The following is a 13,063-nucleotide window of genomic DNA, read 5'->3' on the forward strand; positions in this document are numbered from 1 at the left end:
TGGTGGTACTCCGAGGTGAATTGCGGCATCCTTATAATTTACCATATGGGGTATTTTATTCCTTATAATCCATGGTTGCACCATGATGCCATCACCCACTCAAATCCTCCAACTTCATATTAAATATTTGTTCTTTTGCTCCTTCCCAGGAAGGTGTTCTTCGGGTGTAGGTACGGTGAACCTGTACTATACAAATAAACACATCACGTGTAATGTATTGTAAACACGCCTGAAGTATTTTCATAAAAGAGGTTATCATGCCAGCGTTTCCTTTAGACCAAGCAGACAAATAGTGCGTTTCAGGGTGGCGGGCCATATCTTGTGGTCTTTGGGCACTTGATTGTAACTGGGCAGTAACCTCTGTGTGAATTATTGTTACCTGCTGGTGCCTCAGGGCCACTAATACTGTTTTTTGGATTCCGGTTGGATAGCCGACCTACTCGCCTTGACACATTTATGGTAGCAAAGTCGAGCAGTCCAGGTTTGCCCCATGGTGGAGGCTGGAGCTAGAGCGCGGATCCGGCATTGAACAGTAACTGTGGGCCTTGACCACAGTCAGTGGCACTGGGTACCATTCCTATGAATGCACTGCGGCAAGGTTGCTATGCTGCTACTTGCTTTCAATGGTCGCAGACTCGTGGGACTTAACTAGGCTGACGCCCCAGCTGCTGGCTTTAAAGTAAAACATTATTATAGTCCCTTCACCCAAAGATCTGCTCTGCAGAGCTTGCCCCCCACTCCCCATGTGTTCCTCATGTAGTGGATCACTGGGTATTTTGGTATTTTTGGACCCGGCGTTGCCTGCTTGTCTATCCTGCTTAACGTTTCCTGCCACTCTTTGGTAACCGCTCTTTCATTCCATCCGTGCTGGACATGTATGTTCACACTATGTATGTGTAGCTGTATAACCCTGGCACGTGTGCGCTTACACTGTTGCATTTTGGTTCCTGTGTGGGTGGTACACAAGTTGAATGTTGGCGGCAGCTTGCCTGACAGCAGTGTGACTTTGTAGGACTGATCCGAATCATTCCTGAGGTCCACTTACGTGAACTAGACTGCAGGCCGGAAGAGAGACACAGAGCCCTTTGGAGTATAGGGAGTGTCCTTCCACGCCCCAAGTGTTACCCCCAAACAGGTTTTAATGTAAGCTGAGCGAAGAAACTGCTCCCTCTTGTGTTTTGGGTCTCCCGGCCAAGAAGTTCCCTACTTGACCCCACCGTCCTGCTGGAATTAGAGGCCAAAACCTGTGGCTTGACCAGCCTGTGAGGAAAACAAGGTAGAACCACCCTTGATCCCAACATTGATGAGGAAGCTTGGCTCTCATATTTTAAGGAATTATATACCAGCTCCCACTCTATTGTAAGCCTTGATAATGCTCCATCATGTAATTTTAACTTGCAAAATCTAGGTGAGGCGCCCACATTTGTTATGGGCGAGTTGATATCTGCTCTAGCTAAATTGCAGCCTGACAAAGCCCCGGGATTGGATAGAATACTGGGTGACTTATTTAAAAGTGAGCAGACAATCTGGGCCCCATATCTTTTAGCTTTATTTAACACTATTCAATATGGCCTCCCTGCACCCCCAACGTGGGCAGGTGGAGAGATGGTTCCAATTTATAAAGAAGGATCCCCATTGGAGCCGTCAAATTATAGGCCCATCATTCTCATTGATGTCTCCCAGAAATTGTATGGTAGACTTTTTTTAGGTCGATTGCAGGATTGCATGGAGGAACAGGATATTCCTACTCCATTACAAGCTGGTTTTAGAGCTAAGATGTCTACGGTGGACCAGTTGTTTAGATTACAACTGATCTACTGGAAGCATGTGGTCTTGGAACAAGGGAGCCTTTATCTTACTTTCGTGGACTTAAAATCTGCCTTTGACATGGTCGATCGGGACCAGTTATGGGGTATCCTACTAGATATGGGGGTGCTACCGTACCTTTTGTTATGTTATGTTACTTTATTTTTGTATAGCGCATATTACCACTGGTCTCTAAGCGCTTTTAAAGAAGAAACCAAAACGGATAGCCACCTGTGATCCGCCAGCAACCAAGCTGGCAGTTTAGATTGAGGCTGTTGTCTGTTTAAACAAGTGCGTCTTCAGAGACTTCCTGAAGGATAATAGCACCGATTCCCCTTGTAAGATTTCTGGTAGCTCATTCCAGATTTGAGGAAGAAGGACCGAATCTGGAACGAGATCAAGAAATCTCCTGGAAACTAATGTCTAGTTAACCATGAATTTGCTATTTAGTTGTAATTCCTTTGGAGCATTTTAAAGTATCCCATGAATTGTTTAATAATTATTTTAATGTCTTTTAGTCTAATATATTGTTTTAAAAGGTATTTATACTTAAAAAAACTTTTTAAAAGAAAATTCTGCCCCAAAAAACTAAGGTAGTCTTGCATCTTTCAATTGTGAATGCCACCACCACAATTTGTGTAACTGTGTATGAAATTGTATTGTTTTTATTAATTTTTGAGCTTTTATGACTATAACAGTCGCAATAAAGTTATTAAGAAGAAGAAAACACACAAATTGATACCATTTCAGGTTGGTCCCAGAGCTGGGCCTGTAGAATTCACAATCTCCAGCAGCAAACTGAGTATGGGACAGAACCCGAAACATTGTCACTCACAAGAGTTCCCAATAACAAGTTCTGAACTCTAGGTTTTGGGTCTCTAACTGCCCACTGGTTCAGAGACCGGAACAGGAAGGTTCTGCACTGACGGCTGGAGAGGGGTACTAAGGGTATCCTACAAGAGGAGCACCTTGAAGAAATGTGCAGAAGGGATTTGATGTTGGCCTCCATCAATGTCCTCAGAGGATGTGATGGAGCTTGGGTCCATTCTACATTTATCTCTAGATCGATGGTCTTGATAGCAGCATGAGGGGTAAAGGGAGAAAAACAATCACTTTTAACATCTCAATGCAGTGTAGCCAATGTGGTCACAGAATGATCCACTGGACAACTTAATCTGAGTTTAGTAGGGTTGAATTATACATTTAGAAACCAGTAGCCATGACCAATCTCAACATATTCATATAGAACAAACAAAATGAGTCAAAATTGCATGAAGAATTTACCCTATATTCAAAGCTGACAGCTAACTCTGTGATTACAATGCAAATAATCAGCAAAAATAATTGAATATTGAAGTGCATCAAATGGTTCTCCAAAGTAAGCATGAGCAAGCTATCTCTCTCTACACCACCATAAAAGGGAAACGCGCGACATGGACAGTGACATAGAGCACAAGGCGAATATAACAGAAACCCTAAACTAAGAAGCATTTAGTAAAGGTGGACTCAAAAATGTCAGCTGTAGGAGTCGCAGTAGAAGCCACTCCAACCATGGGTCAAGTAGCATAAAGCCTCACAAGCAGACACCTAGATCTGCTCCCTGGGAAGTCCTAAAATGTCTCCCCCGTCCCTCACTATGTTTCAGCAAAAAATATGAATTGCATTCAGGGTAAATAATCTTGTGTGACTCTTGCCAGTAAATTTCCATGGCTCCAGCACAGCTGGATACTTGCACCATCTTTCCCACATCGATAGTTGCAACTACTTTTGCCCTTGGTCATTCCTCTCTTCATCCATGAGAACTCATCCCCTTGCTTGTTGCTGCGCTTCTCTGTGCCATCTTTGTCTTCTCATACCTTGCTATCTAATGGAGAAAAAAATCTATGCTAACTAATAGGGTCTTGTGGAAACAAATACAAACAAATGCATACTACTTTGAAAGTTAAATACGAATTACATGTTAGGTTTAAACGTGCGCATGAACTGAACTGTTTCTCGAGGCCCACTCTAGTCCACTTTTAGTGCACAGGGTTTCAAAATTAATGAACAACACAGCACACGCAGCTTCTTAAGACATGTATAAGTGTAAAGAATTACAAAGATGTCACTCTAATTGCAACTGTATAGAAATGTTCCTGTTAAAAGTATAAATGTTTAAACCTAAGCGCACTACTGTGCACTACACTGCTCACTTCATTCCACACACCGACACGCACCAAACAGCTTTATTAAAAAGATTTCTGCCAAAGAGCCCCTTCGCGGGTTTTTGTCGGGCATTGCAGTGCCAGCCCGACGAGGAGCCGGCCCATATGATGAAGCATGACATCCTTCAGGATGTGTGAGGACACTTCCTCCAAAAAGAGGCTATTTCACAGACCTGAACACTCACTCTTTCTAAAGAACTGCACACCAATTTCGCATATTTTAAATTCTAGTTAGGGAGTCCGTGTGCTGGACCTGCTAAAAGAAGCTCCTGGTCCTTCTGGTTTTGTAAACATTAGTTTACACATACATTATATTTTATTAACCTCCTAATGGGACATATTTTATATTAACCTCCCCAGTCACATTAATATAAATGCTACATAGACCTTTATTAATCACCTTCTAGATGCAATTTTCCAGGTGGAGTAATTTAAATAGGCATTACTCCACTCTCCTTAGTAGCATTAATAAAATAACATATATTAGAGTGTTGACTACTCATTAATATGATGCACCCCTATAATATCTAAAATGGGATCAAATTACACTGCTCCAGATGCAACTTGCCTCTCTGAATCTGGGCTTGCCACAGGGCGTTTCATGCTCCTTCTTATTGGTCCACAGAGGACAACAGAGGTTTACAGGAAATAGCAGAACAGTGACTACAAAGAAGTGATCCAATTAGGAAGAAAATTGTATCTGTACTCAGTGGTTTCGCCCCAGAACAAGAAACATACGTGGTGGCGTGGTGCTAGATAAAGCCCTATTCTCATTCAGTGGTTTTACCTCCACGAGATCCCTGCAGTGACCCGGGGTGTACTCCCACAAGTTGTGTATAATGCGCACACAAGCCAGAACGGTGCCCCAGGCTCACACTGTGGTTTGCATTCGCTTTCTGGAAATTAAATGATCAGCTTGTAGTCAACTCTGACGCGCACCAGGGCAGCTATACGAGTATCCTATAGTGGACTATACTCTACCAGCCTTGCGATCATTGTACCTACAGCTTATATCTTTGGAGAGTGAAAGGAAACGCATTGTAGCCCACACGCGCTGGGGCACCTGAATGTGCTTTTACTCTGATCTTGTTGTGTCACTTGTAAGAACTTGGGAATAACTTCAATATTGTTCTGATACCCCAGTGATATGTGTCAGTAATATTTGTGTTCATTTTGTGTGTTGTCTTTTTCCATGCTTCCTGAATAAAGTACTTCTGCGTTCTCAGGCAAAAGTACCGGCTGTGCAATGACTTATTATTTGGTACCTGCTTTAATTGAGTTTGAGTTTCTAGCCCACACCACCTCCATTTTATTTATTTATTTATAAAGTTTTATATAGCGCGAACTTGATCCCGAAGGATATCAGAGCGCTTTACAATTTGATTCAATTAAATAACTTCCCACCCGATTCCGCTATAAACCCACATCCCACTATGTCTCGGGGTGCCCCACTATGCATCAAAGAGCCCCACACACCGAGGATCCTTCACGAGGTAACGTTTGAAATGGACAGCATGTGCCCCTGCCTCAAATTCACTACTGCAAACTGAAGCTTTTTGACCCTCACCTCAACACACACAACAACCACTTTGGTGACAAGGATTGAGATCCAGAGTGTGTCTACCGTCAGGTCACAAGGCTGTAGAGGACTGGAAGTGGTGGCAAAAATATTGTTCATAGTAGCACAGTAGGTCTTTTTCACCTCTCCTTGCCAGGGTGAGTCACATACTGGCCCCTCCCACTTTTTAAAAAATTATTCTGCCAAGTCTCCTGCAAGTGGAACCTTCACACATCCATGTGGGACATGAATATCCCATTTATGCACCATATGGCATCTGTAGAGGAGGTGTGTACGACTCCGGTGGTAACAGCCACACTAGGATCCACTTTGTATTTGCTGCATTTAGGTGGTACCTAAAATGAAAGGTTGGAGGGGAAACCAAGGCAGACTTTGCAAATTGCAGGCTCCGCCCTAAGACTGCCAAGGGGAGCTGCTTAGACCCTTCTTTGAAGGGGAAAGCTGACCAGCTGCTTTTGGGGGCTATGGAGGTGTTCTAGCACACAGGAAAAAAAGGAGCTGGTAAGGAGATGAGGTGGAACGAGCCACAGAGGTTCAATGGTGCATCAAAGAAGGACCCGAACCACTCTGCAAGGTGAGGCCTAGACATCCGGATGCGACCCTGCAGTTGGTGTGAAAATGTAGAACACTGTGGACGAAGGGTATGGAGGGATGCAGAACCTACAAATTATGTAGCAGCACTAAAGCATCATAAATCAAAGCAGCATTAAAGTAGATCGGACGTCATTCTACAGTTCCTTCAAAAATAACCACAATTATCAGAAGAGAAGCAAATCACCAAGAGGTTTGCATCAAACACTAACATACTCACCAAGACCAAAAAGAGTAGGAATCTAACTAGTATTGGTTTGGGGCTTACTGAATCCAAGATCCATCGAGCTGCAAGCACCACGACTTCACCACATCCTCCTCCACTGGTGTTGGGGCTGCCTTAGCTTTTACCTTACACAAGTGTTGGAATTATCGACAGTGCACCGGTCAGCAAGGCCACTGCAGAGAGCTATACATGGGCATCGAACAACGTGGTCCCCATGAAGATTGCAGGGGACTTGAGTAAGCCTTGGGGTGCTCTGCCTAGCTCCCCTGAGATTCGAGTGGTAAAGGGGTGTACTTGGTGTTTGGGTCCAACAGTAAAGTAAGCCCCAGGTCTATGGAAGCAGAAGGCTCTCACTGTCACAATTTGAGTCCAGTGGTCCCTGATTGCCCTGAGAATTCTGAAAAAGGTCCTACGAAGAGACCTAGTTAGGCCAATGGAGGGTGATTTTATGCTGCCGACAGTCTCTGTGTTCAATTCCAGCCGGAGATTTGTTAATCTGTGTCCAGTTGGAACATTGTGCATCTCAATAGACCAGATCATTACGCAAGTGTTGTCTACGTTTTCTGTAAGTGACAAAGGTAGTAGTGGGTCAGCACCCACTATGACATCCTTAGAGATACCAAACTTTAGGTAACCTGTAGGGGCGCAGCTATTGACGTGTTCGTTGGAGGCAAAGAGTACATGAGCCTAGGAGCGTGTGGGGTCAAGCACAGGGAAGCAGTGTTCATAATAATGTGGAGGGGGAGCTGACGACAACATGTGTGTGTGTGTGTGTGTGTGTGTGTGCGTGTGCGTGTGTGAGAGTGTAGGATAGGCAGGTAAGAAAAACGAGTAGATGGGAATGATATGCAGCCCGTGAAGAGAGACTGGCTAACATGTTCTTTAAAGAGTCGATGCCCTCTAGTCAGTGATGTCACAAGATGCCTCTCAGCACTAGGACAACATGAGTCGAGTAAGTGGACTGTTAAAAGTTGAATAATCCTTTATGAGCTACAGGTTGAGCCCCTGGGATCAGTCTTATCCTATGTTCAAAACCTTCCACACTGCCTACTTTGTCGCTGAACACAGGTTTAAACTCTACCATTAGTAGTTTAACATCAAAAGACTGTTCAACAGACATGCAATCAACCCTTGAAACAGGTAAGTCCCCAACCTTAACAGGATTATCGTCACCAGGAACAAAATATAACCCCATGCGCGCAAGGTCCTTCCAGCCAACTATATTTTTACCTTTTTCAGCAACATAGATTTTGGTAACAGTCTCTCTACCTAAACATTGTACCAGGCCCTCAAAGTATCCAATCATGTTAATGTCTTTTTCCCCAAATGCTTTAGGGTTTACATCTGAACTGAATAACTCAACTTTCTTTTTCCATAAGTTGAGTTATTGAGTTCAGATGTAAACCCTAAAGCATTTGGGGAAAAAGACATTAACATGATTGGATACTTTGAGGGCTTGGTACAATGTTTAGGTAGAGAGACTGTTACAAAAATCCTTGTTGCTGAAAAAGGTAAAAATATATTTGGCTAGAAGGACCTTGCGGACATGGGGTTATATTTAGTTCCTGGTGACGATAATCCTCGTCGCCAAATGTTAAAAGTTGAATAATCCACTCGAAACTGGATGTAACTGTAGTTGGTTTATTTCATAAGTACAAGGTAAACTCCACCCGATGCCTCCGTTCAGCAGCAGACCCCAACGGTGACTGGACACACGTTAAGAGTAACCACCAAACGGCCGCATCGCACGAGGGTGCCATATCAAACCATAACATAACATAACACGCGACCACAACACACGTGGTTGTCCATTTAAAACATGACAAGAAAAGAACGAGCTATTTGCGTGATACACCGCGCGAATAGCACGAGCTACTTAAAGTAACAATTACATGGACATTCTGGGTCCATGTTGTAGGCGTGTATGGAGAACTGGCCGGATTCTGTTCATTGATGGCCCTCTGAGACTGTGCATGTGGCAGTATCTCCAAGAGCAGCAGTGTGAGAGAAGAGACCGCCTCAGAGTGCGCGTTTATGTGCAAGGGAAAACATGGCTGTGATGTTGTGAATCAACAAGTCTAAAAATATATACACAGAGTTCTCCCTTCTAAGCCCTTTCTCTAGCCCCCCCCCCCCATCCTTAAAATAGCTCGCATTTCATGTGACCTTTTTGTGTGTGTGTACAAGATGTGCGAGTGTGTATAGTAAGAGGAACCGAGGTGCATGAACATGAAGTGTTTGGGTAGTAAATAGGGAGCAGAGATGTCTGATTGGTAAGTGGTTGCGGAGTAAGCTGTGCTTTTCTTTAGAGGGCCATTTAGATGAATTAGAGGGACAAGGTGCGGTCATTTACATATAGTCACCAAATTGCCAGGCGGTTGTAGGCATGACATCACACACACATTGACCCTGATGCCATTACCAGGATGACCCCTTGTCGTACTCTCCGCCCCTTCACATTTTCCGATTTTCTGCTTAGAAGATATGGGAAGGGCAAGGTGTAGATAGTACTGAAGGTAAAGAGGGCTTTTGAAGCCACTTCATCTATGGCCACTAAAAATCAAGAGTAGCAAGGACAGTGCCAGTGATAGCCATGGGCAACTCATATGTAGAAGCTCCTACCCAAAATACCGTCCAAGGGTATGGATATCAGATGAATGTATAGTATGGGATATTGGAATGTGTGTAGATGTGGGCAGAGCCATGCAGGAAGGTGTGTTTGTATTAAGAGGGCAGAATCTGCATCTGATGGTGTGCGTGTGTGGTATGAGCGGAGCAGAGGCTTGTGGGAGGGTATGTTTACATTTAGAGGGTGGACTTGCGTGTGTAGTATGAGGTTAGCAAGTACATGAGCGGTTTATAGTAAGAGCGCACTATAGGCATTTGGTAGTGCATGTGTATAGTAAGAAGGGAGCAGAGAGGGAGTGTGTGTGTGTGTAGTAAGAAGAATGCAGATAGAGGAGGGGTGTATATCGCATGTTGGCGAAGGGCGCTTGGTAATCCGCTTGACTGGTATGTTAGCCTGCAAAGATCCCCTCAAACCTACATTTTCAACTCTCATTAATTACCTAAATTCTGGTACCATCTTTAGGGCCTGATGTATCCAATGGAGTATTTTCCGGGAATAGTTAGATAGGCTCCAGATAAGTAACATAGTCTGCGGGGCGTATCTTAGTGAATGGAATTGGGGGGTTGGGAGGGGTTCTGAAATTTACCCACAAGCGTCGTGGCGTGCCCAACCCCGAAGGAAGGAAGGCTGTCGTGCAACAGGTGGCAGTGCTAGACAAGAGGGAATTCTGGCAAGAAACAGCAATATGGAAGGAGCTCTTGAATTAATCTCAGCTACTAGTGATCTCTCCGGGCTAAATTCCATTCCATCAATTTTGCTCACGATGCTGCTGTAGGCAGGGAGCTGCCATATGCAAAACAGTTATGGTTTTGCTCCATCGGGGACAGTCACTCCAAACTGCCAGGCCAAGGTCCCCTTCAGACAGGAAGACAAGCAACGTAGACCACTTTATCACCAATTAAGAGTCCTGTGCCATAGTGAGCATAGGACACACTTCAGGGCATATCCTATCACACTTAGGGCATCTACCACAACAAACAACAAGGTGACGGAATGCTTGAATTCATCTCAGCCGCTGACTATCGCTCAGACCTCCTTTCAGCCTTCTGTTCTTTTGAACTATACTACACTTAACAGAGGCCTATCATAGACAAATTAGTCTTGGTCCTGCTCGAATAGCAACCATCCAGCCCAAAGTGCCAGGCCAGGTCTGATCCTGACGTTTAAAAATGACGGTACGGTATATGGCTCGTTTCTGCTTATAGTGGCATAGTAGGCAAAAGACGATGTGCAGGGATGCTGCCCTGGTGATTGGCAGTGACTGGGATGAATTCAAGTATTCCTTGCATCACCTTGATTATTCTGCTTGCGACAACTGTTCTTGTGCTGCATCAAGGGTGCCCCAGGTAAATCAGCCCCCCTACGTTCCAGTGTAGAGGACCAGCAGAAGGGCACATAAAGCGGTGCCCATGAACTCAATGTGTTCGTTGTGTGTAGGAACAGCCTGCAGTGGGTAGATGGTTCAATTTTTGTCCACTCGTTTGGGCCTCTACAAATGCCCACGTTCACAGACAATCGCATTTCGTTTTATCTAGTGTTTTACTGGTCAGGCAGCAAGTGTAAGAGGTAGAACTTTGAAGACCGATGGAATCGCATGCCTTGTCCTGGTCAGCAACCAATTAGGGAAACCAAGACATACTGTATCAAGTCCCACATAGCCAGAGGACAACCCGATTTCAAAAGTTGTGTTTTTAGGTCTTGCCTCAGAGAGCATATTCATAGTCTGTTGTGAGACATTTTGTTACCATTTAATGGACTTGGCTTACCATTGCTTGGCTTCTTTGTAGCTCTCATTTGCTTGCTTCTACTTTGTCCGCTTCCGTTAGCTTTTCTTCCTCTTGTTTGTCCCTTTCCTGGAGCATGGACACATTACTGTATCCTTCCACGGCTCTCTTTTTTAGGAGCTACATTTTCCTTTTTGTTTAACAAATCTATGAAAGCGCATGTGTTTTCCAGCTGTCTCATTTGTCTACTTCTCTTTCCGTCCACTCTACATTGACTGCACGCTTGCCAAGCCCCTCCTGCTTATTCTCTTTTGTGCGTGTGCTTCTCCCAGCTCTCTTTCCACTCTCTGTTGTCCGTGTGCTTCTCTGTTTGCGTAACTCACCCTCAATTGTCCATTTGATTGCCCCAGCCCTTCCCGCTCACCCTACGTTAGCCGTGTGCTTGCCCGGTCACTCCTGCCCACCCTCTGTTGTCCTTGTACTTCTCCATTTGCTTTGCCCACCCTCCATTGTCCATGCGCTTGCCCCAGCCCCTCAAGCCTACCCTCTGTTGTCCATGTGCTTGCCCAAGCCCCTGGCGCATACCCTCTGTTGTCCGCACGCTTGCCCCAGCTCCTCGTGCCTACCCTCTCGTCTGTTCGCTTTCCCCAGCCCCTCGTGCCTACCCTCTGTTGTCCGTGCTCTTACTCCAGCCCCTCAAGCCTACCCTCTGTTGTTCGTGTGCTTGCCCCAGCCCCTCGTGCCTATCCTCCGTTACCCCAGTCCCTTGCGCCTACTCTGTTTTCCGGGTGCTTGCCCCAGCCCTTTCGGTCTCCCTTTGTTGTCTGTGTGCTTGCCTCAACCCCTTCTGCCTGCTCTCAGTTGTCCGTATGCTTCCCCATCCCCTCTCGCCTGTCCTCTCTCCTCCTGCATCTTTCTGTATTGCGCTCCCTGCGTGTTGCATCGTCGATATCCAAAGCCAATAGCTCTCATTGTAGAGATGTATTGGCTTTGCCAATGCTTAATTTATATATCCCACTTGTCGTGTTTCTCAGTGTAAATAAGTGGTGTCGTGTTATCCTATTTTTGGGGGGCTAATAGTAAGACTATTACAGCAGGTAATAGTAACACCTGCTCTCCCTGTGAAGGGTGAGGCTGCTTCGGGATTGTGGTCTAGCATTGACCATTAGTGTAAACATCACGCAGTAGAATTATGAAACCTCTACCTTGCCTTGCAGGTTATCGGCAGTTGCTTACTGAGGGCTCAAAACTCACAGAGCTGCCTTACTCCATAAGTTATCACCTATTGGTGACACAATATCTCTGCAACGACGACAGTAACCCACTAAGCTTTCATGCTTTGTACAAATGTGTGACTAGTATCTTGCACACAGTGCTCTGCAGAAGGCACTTTAGCCCTTCACACTATTTTATGGCGTTTCAATCCTTCTATTGAAGATTATACACGCGATTATGACTACATTAACTGTATTAAGCACATGAGTCATGGTGAGCACCACGAGTATCTATTATTTACAGCCCTTCAGAATGGCACAGAGAGGAGGCCTGTGGCCCCGGCACACAGCCTATTTTTTCTTTTAATTTAATTTTTCACTTCATCAGCACAAAGTATTGTCGCCCTTACATAGCTCAAATATAATATTATGGCACAGTTTATACATGTGATGGTTGATCAAATTGCATTGGATAATCTGTAGTACACAAATGTTTCCGTGTTCTCTAGGAGACTGACAGAGGGTTCCAGCCAGTCATAAAGACTATGTAGATGTACCCTCCCCCCTCCTGTCCTGCACCATCCAGGTGTTCGGAATCGACTGTATTAGAACTGGAGTCTGTTGTCGCCCCAGTAACAGATGTATAGGTTTGTCTGTTAGGGCCGTCCTGGTGTTTGGTGCATCCTCGAGTTTGCCATCCCCCAAGTTGGAACAATGTCTCCTGGGCTTGGGCCCACTCTATGCCGGAGTACTGTTGTTGGGGCACGCTGCCACATCCCTATGACTGCTATCCTATGCCAGGCCAGCACCACGGCCAGTCGACCGAATTTATAAGTCATTTTACGCCCTTTTGGGCGTTTGAAACAGCCCAGTAAACCACATTGTGGCGTCGGCTCTATAGGTAGTCTGGTGGCACGTACCATTTCCGCCAATACTGATCGCCAACATCAGTACACTTCATCACAGGACCAGGCTAAGTGTAAAAGGTTTGCTCCTCTAGTGTTACATCGGGGACATGAATCTGGTCAGGAGTCAGCCATGTGGCGGAGAGCCTTGGGTGTTAAGCAGGTTCGGTGAAAAAAATGGAATG

General features: G+C 45.1%; 1 protein-coding gene across 1 annotated transcript in view; it reads left to right on the forward strand.

The window, feature by feature from the left end:
- The window catches only part of LOC147712542 (F-actin-monooxygenase MICAL1-like), a 372,964-nt gene that overhangs the window by 1,105 nt on the left and 358,796 nt on the right, over window positions 1–13,063 (forward strand). The gene's annotated exons all lie outside the window — the stretch shown is intronic.

This window comes from Lissotriton vulgaris, chromosome 5 (assembly GCF_964263255.1).
Source record: "Lissotriton vulgaris chromosome 5, aLisVul1.2, whole genome shotgun sequence".
NCBI classification, from domain to species: Eukaryota; Metazoa; Chordata; class Amphibia; order Caudata; family Salamandridae; genus Lissotriton; species Lissotriton vulgaris.